We start from the raw sequence: 7120 nt of genomic DNA, 5'->3' as shown, positions 1-7120 counted from the left end.
ATCCTGAGATGAACCAGCCTCTCTGGGAGCCCCCACCATAGCCAGGCCCCCAGACGCTCCTGAGGTCTGACCCATCTCTCTTCCAAGAGCTCTGCATTCATGCATTTATTGAGCACCTACTATTGTGTCCGCTCCTACATGACTGAGGTTAAAGGGTATCGAGACCAGCCTGTCCAAGACTCGCTTGAGACAGGAGTAACCAGGCTGAGGCTGGGGTATAGCTCAGGGCCCAGCCCATTCCCAGAACCGGAGGCACCAGCAACTCCCACTCCAGCTCTGAAAGGTAGCTCTTGTCCTATGTTCGGGATTTCCTGGGAGCCGTTTTTAAAAAGGAGGGGACACATTTGTGAAATGGGGTAGACGGGCACGAATGCCACATTAAAGGACTCAGACTCACAGTGGGAGACTATGGTTCCATTCCTGACATGAAAGGGGAGTCTCAGGTGGATACCCTCCTTCTTTCTGATGTTTTCGACCTTTGCTAACCTCCCTTTGAACAGAAAGACTGGCCCTCGAATTCAGAACACTCGGGGCACCAGAACCCAGCCAGAATTTCAGAACACGACTCGATTAACATTGTCCTCGTGCGATTGCAAAGCTTCTATTTATGGCCATCCTGCAAGTTTCCCGTTTACATAGTTTCCTTTGAAGATAAATTATTTAAGTGACGATGAGTTGATTTTTCTAAAAACACTCAGCAGCTATCAGTCCAGGCAGAAGGGAAAGTGGGTTTGGATATTTGGCAAGTTCAAGAGGCAGTCAGAGGTTTTCCCCAGGTCCGGGAGGCGAGGCTGACTTCGTCCTGGCTTCCCCTGCTGGAGGGACCACGGCCTGGACATGTCCTAACTGACTCGAGGTGGCCTGAGTCTGGAATTCACAGAGCATCGGGTGTCAAGTTCGCTGCCTCCAGAGCCACCCTGGGGTGGGCCTTGGAGGTCCCGAAGGTGGACATCTGAGTGGAGGCCACCCTTGGAGGCTGCCTCCTCAGGGCCCAGAAGCATCGTCTCCTCTCAGACCTCTCAAATCACAAGCAAGGGGCCTGGTTACTAGGCCCTCCCCGTCTCCCCCTACTGTTCTAGCTAAAGTCGAGGTTCTCGGGCACAGAGCCTCTCCTGGCATCCCACCCCATTTCCCGGACCATGGTCCACCTGCCCTGTGTCTCCTCTTCTGGGAGCAGTCCCCTCCATGGCTCCCCGCTGCTGAGAGAAGCCTCCCTTAGCAGGTCTCAGGTGGTTTTCCAGCACCTTCCTTTGAAAAGCTACCACCACCTGCCCAGATCTGTGGGAACCCAATAGAATGGGGCTAAAACTAAGGTGAGGCAGGTGAGGTGCCTTGTGTGCAAAATTTAAGGAGGCACCCATTGTCAATGGTCACCGCGACCATGACTGTCTCCTTAACCATGTGCCCTAGGTGCCTGGCTTGCCCCATGTGAGCTCTGCACCTGTTGCAGAGCCCAGGAAAAAGGAAACCTGCTGGTGAGAAGGGTGTTCCAGGGATTATTGGGGTTCTGGGGAACCCCACGGAAGTTAACCCCTTGGGATCACACAGCATCTCGGGAGCTGATCTGCAAAGCTGCTGCCTACACACAGCTGTGTGGGCTGTGCACTGAACAAGGGTGGGAAGCCAGGGGGGAAGTGTGGCTGAAATCTACCCATCTCCACCCCGTGTGTCTGAGCGTGGGGTCCGCATCAGCCTGGGGAAGGGGTCACCTTCCTGTATTTTGTCCGTCGGTGACTGAGCCTTTCAGCACTTCCTCCAAGAGTGCAGACCATGCCAACAGTGGCCCAGCACATGGCATGGAACAAAGGTGATTAGAGAGGGACAGGGACTTGCCCTAGGATGCACAACAGCCGGGCCATGACCTGAGTTTCTGCAATATTGACTTCATCTTCTTCCCTTTGCTTTGCATCTCTTGAGCACAATGTGTTAGAAAATGGAGTGTTTCCCACAGGCAGAGGTAAACCTAGCACATGATGTCCCTTTTAAGTCCTTTCTTGCCCACCCCTCCCCCACCCTGCCAAGCCCAAGTTAATTCCCTCAGCGTCTTTTCAGCAGCTTGGACTTGCCTCTAATCCTGCATCTGTCTTCCGCATTGGACTGTGGATTCCTGGAGGGCAGAAAGCGTGTCCTGTGGCCTCAGTCTCAGCTCAGGGCCTGGGAGATTACAAGTGCCCTGGGCACGTGTAACCCACATTTCCAGGGACCCCTGGGGGCCCAGTCCCTGCACCACGAGGCCAGAGCACTTAATAAGACACAGACCATTAAGCAAAAGTAATTTAAAAATAATTCCAGCTGTGACTTGTGTCTCTCTAATACCCTTAAAATCCTCTTCCCACTGCATTTCTGTCCCTTTTCCTCTCTTTTCCACTCCATGACACAAAACCTGGAAACCAGATTGTCCAAAAGCCAGAGTCACCTTATGGGGAGACAGGAGGTGTTGCGGATCAGCGGGCTGTCCTCCCAGCCCTGGGCCCCTCCTCCTCCGGGCAACATGGCTGCTCTGCTAGACCTGCTGATTCCCCGCCTCCCTCCCTCCCAGGAGTGGCCCTGGGACCAAGTCCCAGCCACCAGAATGTCACTGCAGGGATGGAAGTCACTTTCAGCCCTAGGCCTTGGGTCACCGTGTGCCCTCCTCTTCCTCCCTGCTGCCTGGGGGCCCACAGGGCGACTACCCGGGGTGGGGCCGACAGAGCCTGGGGCAGAAGTCTCCCGGGGAGGGGAACAGGTCTCTCTAGGGGCATACACTCCTGTCCTCCTCACGCTGCTTTGTTTGGGGGTTTCCTTGCCTCAGCAATGAGCAGTTGAGTCCTACGATAAATAAGAGAGGTGGGAAAGGGGAGAGGCCGGCTGAGTAGTCACAACCCGAATGCTCTTTAGGAGAAAGGGGGAGCAGAGTCTGGGACTCCCACAGATGGGCTCTGTCCCATTACACGTTTGCAGAATGACTGAATGGCCGGGGTTGCTCCTAGCAGCAGTGAAGCAGGATGGTTTCTTGTGTAACTAAAGGGGAAGGAATGGGGTCACCTGGCACCCGGGTTCAGGGCCCACAGACACTCACAGGCAACAGAAGCAACTGCCATTTTCTCCGCCATTGTTCTTCTAAAGGACTCTGGCCCCGCCGCCCTTCCCTGGGGGGAGGGCAAGAACAGCCCCCCTTCATCTCACAAGGGCCTCCCCAGAGGAAAGCTGGACGTTTGCCCAAGGTCACCCTGGCCCTTAGAGGCGGAAGGGCCAAGGAAACCCCAAGAAAGGATTTGGAGCCAAAAAGGATTTGGACCTGGATGCAGATGGGGAAACCAGCAAGGGAGCCCTCCCAAGGTGGAAAGACTAATTCAAGAAGCTATAGCCAAAGACAATGGATGGAAATGACCTAAGGAATTCCAGGAAGGAGAGAAGCCTCTGGTCCAGGCACCTGGTGGGCTCCTCGCAGCCTGCAGAGCTGCCACCATTCGCACCGACAGAGCTGGGGCTGGCAGGAGACACGAAAGCTCTGGAAAGGAAATGCTGGAACCACAAAGTTCTAATAGGAACCATCTTGGCCAAAACAGACAAAACAGACATTGGGGAGGAGCTTGGGAGGGGAAGGACCCGATGGGCCTCAGTCTTCCCAGGTAGCATCGTTTCGTTCAACATTCCCTGAACATTTCTGCAGTTCCTATGGTGTCCTGGTCACCTTGGTAGCCTCGGGATCCAGCCATGAACCAAACAGAAAAAAATGCCACCTTCCAGGGGCCCCACATGCTGGTGGGGGAAGCAGACCAGAAAAGACAACCACAAAAAATAAGTCAGTTCTGTAGTGCCAAGATACAGTGAGTGTTGTAAAAACAAAACAACACAACAGGACCAGGAGTGCCGGAGATGAGGCTGACTCCATAAGCTGTGGAGCCCCGTGCAAACTGAGAACGTGGGGCTTGTTCTAAAAGCAGAGGAAACAAGCTGTTACATGTACGCAAGAGGTTTTTTCCCCTTCTTTCTGCAGTCTCGCTTCTCTCTCTCTTTTTTTAAGATTTTACTTATTTATTTGAGAGAGAGAGAGAGCAAGAGAGGGAACACAAGCAGGGGGAATGGGAGAGGGAGCAATTTCCATGTGGAGCAGGGAGCAAAGGTTCAGTCCCAGGATCCGGGGATCATGACCTGAGCCTAAGGCAGATGCCTAACGACTAAGGCACCCAGGCGCCCATCTCTCTCTTGTCTCTCGACTTGTCACTGTTTTCTACTTGCTATTTAATGTCATAAAAGGTAAAAAAAAAAACTTAAATTCAGAGGCACCTGGGTGGCTCAGTGGGCTAAAGCCTCTGCCTTCGGCTCAGGTCATGATCTCGGGGTCCTGGGATGGAGCCCTGCATCGGGCTCTCTGCTCAGCGGGGAGCCTGCTTCCTCCTCTCTCTGTCTGCGTCTCTGCCTACTTGTGATCTCTGTCAAATAAATAAATAAAATCTTAAAAAAAAAAAGATTAAAAAAATACCTTCAATTTAAATTATCAGCATGGGTTTTACCTTTTTCTATTGTGCAATGCCAGCTTTGAAATGAAAATATTAGAGCATTCAACTCGTATGTGGAATCACAGAAGTTACACAATTTCTATTCCATGGCTTGTCCCCAAGGGTGCCCCAAACCTGCCAGAAGAGGCCAAACAGGACTGGAAAGAGGAAGAGCTGATCTGCCCAGCTACCCAGCCAGAGTAAGGGAGCTCTCCTGGGCACAGAGAGACCTCAGGTCTCTGGAACCCTGCCCCACTATAAGGGACACGTCCACTCTCCAGAGCCTGACGGCCACCAAGCTCCCCCTACCAAACCATCCCTTCCACCAGATTCAGGACTGATGCATATCACCCCAGATGAAGGTGGGGCCCTTGGATCTCAACTTCTTCCCATGGGTCTACTGCTGCAACTGTTGGCAGATGGTTAACACCCAAGGGTCTTTAAACTTCCATTCTAGAATGTGCTCAGTACCTGGATCAGGGTCTTACCCCCACTGAGATGTGGCTTCTGGCCAATCACCTACCAGATGTGCTGTGCCGCTGCCAGTGAAGGGTAGGAATGGCCATGCCCTGGCCCAAGACACTGTTGGGTGCATGCCCTTGACCTCCCCCGCCCCTGTCCGGTGCCTGTGATCTGGGTCCTGCCAGGCACCCAAGACAGCCACAATCATTGGGTGGGGCCAGAGAGAGGAGGCTGACTGGGGCCAGAGGTATGAATGGGTGGCGAGCAGGCAGCCTGTGTGTGAGCCGAGGCCAAGTTCCTAGTGCACACTCCCTTGTCCCATCAGATTTCACTTACAACACACAGATCCGAAGATAAAATTATCAAGAACCTCAAGACAGTGCTGGTGGAACAAAAAGTGGGAAGCATGGGGCCTTCTGAGCACAGGGTCCTATGCTTGTGGGCTGGTGGTGCTCCCAGAAGCCAGCCCTGGAGGGTTTAGGAAAGGCGTTCATTCCCAACAAATGTTCAGAGAAGGCCTTGGTGAGAACATGATGTTTGAGCAAAGACGAAGAATGAGAAGGAACGAACCCCGCAGATTTCCAAGGGAAGGGTGTTATGGGCAGAGGGAACTACATGTACAGAGGGCCTGATGCATCCATGGGGCGGCCAGGAGGACATGTGGATGGAGAGGTTGGAGAAGGGGCCAGTTCTGCAAGGCCCTGGGGGACAGTTTAGGGATGACGGCTTTTGGTCTGAGAGAAAGTGGGAGCCAAGGAAGGGGTTTCAGTAGAGGAATGACATGGTCAGACTTAGGGGGGCTCCTGCAGGGTTCTGAGGAGACCATAGGAGGCAGGCAGACAAACAGGGGGCCACTGTAGTTGTCGGGGAGATGGGTGATGGTGGCGTGGACCAGCCTGGAAGGATGCGTGGTCAGATTCTGGATATTTAAAAACAACTCATATAGTTCAGGCCCCAGGATGCCACCTAGGGTTCAAGGCTCAGGGAGTTAGGCAGGAGACCCTAGATTCCAGCTTCTGGTGAGGTGGGAGCAGGGCCCCTCCAACATGTCATTTCAGCTGAAATCTGAGAGACATAAGGAGCCACCGTGAGATCAGGGGAAAATCCTTCCAAGCACAGGACACAGCACGGGCCTCATTCGGCCCAGGCTGCCAGAACAGAAGCTTGCAGACTGGCTGGCTGAAATGAAACTGTGGTGGTTTTTTTTTTTTTTTCACAGATTGGAAGGCTGAGAAGTCCAAGATCAAGGTGCCCGCCAATTCAGTTCCTGGTAAGAGCTCTCTTCCGGACTTACAGGCACCTCTTTTGTTACGGTCTTCACCTAGCCTTGCCACAGCACCCGCAATTCATCTCTTTCTTTCCTGTCCTTACGGGGGTCACCAACCTTATCAGATTAGGTGCCCACACTCTTGACTTCACTTAACCCTCATTATCTCCCGAGAGCCCCACGTCCACATATAACCACACTGGGGAGCTTCAACATATGAATTGTTGAGGGGATGCGGAGACACAATTCAGTCCAAAGCTCACCTGCGGGGGATGTGGTGCTCAGCCCCCCTCCCCTCCGTACAGAGTAACCCTTAGCTGGGCCTGGAGGATGGGCTCTCCAGACTAGGAGACCTCAGCAGTGGACACTGGATTCCATCCCACGGAGGCAGACTGAGCACGTGGTCCTGGTGAGGGGTTAGAAGCCTCGGGGTGAATCAGCCACCGTCCTGGTGAGTTAAGATAGGGTCAGGTTCTCAGTCCTCTATATTTAAATGTCCTAGGGCCCAGATTCGCACCTCAGAGGGTGTTGTTGCCAGATCTTTGCATTTTAAAAAAGCATCCCAAGGGGAACCACTGCTGCAGGGGGAGGGGCAGGGCAGCTGGGCAAAGCAGCGGGAAAAGGGACACCAACTGCACCTGCAGAGGGGGTCTGGAGACTTCTGCCAGTGAATGACCTCTTGAAGGACTGTTGCAGCTGGGCATTGAACTGGGCAGAAAGTAGGGGCGGGGCAGAGGGAGAGGGCATTGCAAACAGAGGGAAGTGCAGAGGCAAAGACCCGGAGGCAGGGCACGACCAGAGGAGAGGAGGAGGGTGGGGAGGTGAGAGGAGGTTCTGCACAAGTTTTCTTTGCTCCCCACTGTGACCAAGGGACAAGGTGACCAGGGTTACCTGCAGCAGCTGTAGGGAC

This window comes from Mustela erminea, chromosome 10, assembly GCF_009829155.1.
Source record: "Mustela erminea isolate mMusErm1 chromosome 10, mMusErm1.Pri, whole genome shotgun sequence".
NCBI classification, from domain to species: domain Eukaryota; kingdom Metazoa; phylum Chordata; class Mammalia; order Carnivora; family Mustelidae; genus Mustela; species Mustela erminea.
The sequence above is the reverse complement of the archived record's forward strand: the minus strand, read 5'-3'. Positions refer to the sequence as shown.